The sequence below is a fragment of the Amphimedon queenslandica genome, unplaced genomic scaffold (assembly GCF_000090795.2).
Source record: "Amphimedon queenslandica unplaced genomic scaffold, v1.1 AMPQUscaffold_11564, whole genome shotgun sequence".
Taxonomy (NCBI): Eukaryota; Metazoa; Porifera; class Demospongiae; order Haplosclerida; family Niphatidae; genus Amphimedon; species Amphimedon queenslandica.
The window spans coordinates 6,112-10,316 of record NW_003548194.1 but is presented as its reverse complement, the minus strand read 5'-3'; positions in this window follow the sequence as shown (position 1 = coordinate 10,316).

Sequence of the window (4,205 nt, the reverse complement as noted above, 5' to 3'; positions counted from 1 at the left end):
TATCTATGGTCTTACCCTGCACCAGACCAGACTACAGCATAATACGACAACCAATAATAGCTTTATGATTCATGATGTTCTATGATGAATAAATAAGTTAGAAAGAAACCTGATGCATAGCTGTTTCATCAGTACATTAGTGGGTCATGGTCTATATCAAGAGTAGATAATAATAGAAGAGAGTGTCCTACTGTGCATATACCCCCTGCTTCATCACGGCGTAGAATTGAAGAGTCACATTATGTAAATGGAAAATTTTTCATGCCGCCATTGTGGAGGTATTGCTGCACTGTTTTCAATGGAGCTCGATACACTTTCTGCCATTTTGTAAGAAGAGCAAGCAGTTATAACCTCAAAAAGTGAAAAATTGCAACCTGTAGCATTCTTTTCATAGGTCTGCAACTGTTTGGAGTCACTGGAGTGACGAAGAGAAGTAGAATTGACAGTTTTTAGCCTGTCGGTCCATTGTAGCAAGTGCCAGATAGTATACCTCCACAATGGCGGCCTGAAAATTTTTCCATTACCGTATCCCAATGAATATCATTATAAATTAGAAACGTCATTCACAGGAAAGATATGAATAGGAACACTTGTATCATGTATGTCTATATAAATAGTATAGGCTATAATACAATGAGGTGCACTTCCCATATTTCTGGAAATTAATTTTATTTATTCAACCTTCCAGCAAACTTGGTAGTAAGTATATTATTTATGAACCTAAAATCAAGCAATCTGATTGGTCAATCACAACTAGGCATGGTAGAATCATACTAATATCATACTAAATAAATACCAAATGAAAATACTAATGTAACTACTACCAATCCAATTACTAAGTACTAACAGGAAATGTATTTAAATTAGTTGTTGCAGTACTTCCAGTAATATCATCAGTTGATCATTAACTTGTGTTGGTATACTGGTATTGAATGTTTATTACTGCATTATCAGGATGACGTTCTAATCATAAATAATGTGTAGTTTTGGTTCTATGCATTATAATTTTACTTGATATTTACTACAATTAGTTGTTCAAATACTGATACCACAGTTGAGACAAGAGGAACTGAAAGAGACACTGTGAAGTTGTGAACATATACATGAAGCCACAATAATGCCACAATAAAAACTGATATTTCTATGGATGAACCTATTCCATAGGGGAAAATGATAGATACATTATTCAATACACAGGGATTAGGATTTAGTAATGTACTACAATTGTAAAACATAAAGGGGCTCCACCCTCTGACCATGCCTCCCAGTCACACCTAGATGCATGTACATACATACAGAAATTCTCACATCAGTGGCCTTTGCACAAATATTTGTATTATTATTATTATGAGGAGTAGTAACGTTAGCTAATCTATTAACTATATATAGCCAGTGATAGGTACATTATCTGCTATTGATTGTGGTATTGATAGGAGAGTTTTAAGTAATATATTCTGTAGATAGTAGATAAGTGAACACAAAAAAAACTCAATCTCCTAGATTAGAAATATGCCAATTTCTGAAAAATACCATGACATGCTTTTTGAAAAATTGACTCTGAAAAGCAAATTTCTAATGAAAAAAGAGACATTGATGTGAAGTCAAAATTTTCTAAAATGATTGAATAGCCAAAGCCATTATGATATTGATTGTACACACATCTCTAATTTTAGTCACTAAAATGTTTTTATATATAACTATCATTAAAAATGATTCACATGTTAACTGCTCCTTCCTTGTTTCCTCTTATTTCTTCATAAGCAGGCTGATTAGTAAAAGTGTTCATTAAAGTGTTGAATTCATATGCTTCATTACGTGCAGTAGGTACCTTTTGTTGTTGCAATGAGGCAAACCCTGTAATTAAGATTTAATAATAAATACAGATTAATACTTACTGTATGCTTTCCTCTTGTATGTAATAACAAGCACAATGAGGCTTATTATTATCAGCAATAATAATATAACAACAACACCAAGTGATGTAGCTGCTATAACTATAGTAACATATAACCATAATGCATTATTCATATGCGTCACACTAACCAGTACTGATGTTGAAACTTGTTGAAACAGTTGTAGTAGGGGATATTTTTACAGTAGTAGCAACATTAATGTTTGTAGAAGAAAGAGGATATTTATCTGTTAATGTAATACTTGATTATGTAAATTGTAAACACATACTTACCAATTGATAGCATAAATGGTTCACTACTACCAGCCTCATTAACAAATACAATACTGATATTACACTGTTGATACTGAGGGACTGATATTAATCCTGTTATAATTTTTATTTGTTTTATTAGGTAAGTTGTACTGCTATCAGTTCCATTACATATTGCAGTAACTGTTACTTGTTCAGGAGCTTCGCCAGTACACGTTAGTGTAATCTATAAATCAATAATAAAGATTATCATAACAATAATAATTGATAATAATATTATATTTTGACAACATACTGGGATATAGAACTGGATAATAACCCCATCTTGTATATAAGAGAGTGTATTAAGTGATGTATTTTGTATAGCTCTTAGACTAGGTACTATAACAATGTAATAAACATAATGAAGTATGTGCATATGTACCTCTTTGATATGAGAATGTAGCAATATTAGATATTCCTTCTCCTAAATCATTAACTCCAGTTATAACATATGTATAACGATGAATAAGTAAATTATCAGCCACAAACTGATATCTGGTATCATATACTGATACATTTTTTACTAGACCACTAGTAATAGCATCATATATTCTTAGTATGTAATACTTTATAGGTACTCTATCATCAACTGTAGGTGCAGTCCATGTTATATCAATAATAGAACAGTTGTCAATTGAAGAGTCAATGTTAGTAACTGGTCCAAGAAAATCTGCAGTACATGGGCATAAGAAGATAATAAAACATAAAAATTATATGTTTACTAAATCCAATTGATGAAATGCTTTTAAATGTTCCTCCATTATTACTCAATGATACGTTAATAGTTAATGTATTTATCAAATTAGTCATTGCAGTACTTCCAGTTACAATCATCAGTTGATCATTGACTTGTGTTGGTATAATGGTATTATTTATTACTGTGTTATTAGTATTCAGTATATTAACTGTTATACTATTAGGATACTCTCCTTTACATATTGTACTGACCTATGAGAGAGTGTGTGAAACTGTGAGTACTATATTTCCTTAAAATCTATCTGTCATTGAATTATATTTACACCATTAAGAAGACTGAATGAAATAATTTTTACCCTAAAATTATCAGTGCATGCACACTGTGCAGTAGTATTAATGCACATGCTAGGTGTAGAAAGCTAGCGTAGCTGCTAAGAAATGGAGTTAAAGTTATTAGTTTTTGCTTGAAAACTATTCCTCCTGTATTGTACTCACAGTAATCTTACTTTTGAAATTAATAGTACCCACATATAGAATTCAAGGAAATATGGTATGTTGGAATAATTAAGGTGATTTGTTATTATACAAACAATAATAATCATTTTACTATGCATGCTTTAAATTTTACTTGTATACGTTTATAATTGTGTTATTATGAGTTATACTTACATTAATAGTGATATTTAATGATATTTGTTGTCCATCAATTACTGGTACCACTGATACAGGAGGAGTAATGAGAGGAACTGAAAGATACACTGTGAACATATACATGAAGCCATAGTAGGACTAACCTGTTTCATAATAAAAACTGATATCATTAGATAAACCTATTCCAACATCATTAATAGGAGAAACTGATACATTATTTAATACACAGGGATTAGGATTAGTAGCTGATAACGTAATATTAGTATTATTATTAGGAGTAGTAATGTTCACTGATCGATTGACTATATAGTATCCAGTGATAGGTACATTATCTAGTGTATAAGGAGCTGTCCATGTTAATAATACATTGGATCCATTAATAAAGGTATGATCCAGATCAAAGACACTATCAAGTAGGCCTGAAAAAGAAACAATGATGAATGTATACAAAATACTAACCCTGTATCATTAATATTGATGTATTACTGAACACAGTTTCAGGAGGATCATCAGTACTAGCTCTACATTTTACTTCAGTATTATTATTATATTCATAAGCTATTGCTTGTAGCTCTGCTTTTATAGTGCCAGTGCCACTTGTTATTACACTGAAACCTTTAGCTATAACAGCTCCATTAGTGGCTGGTAGATA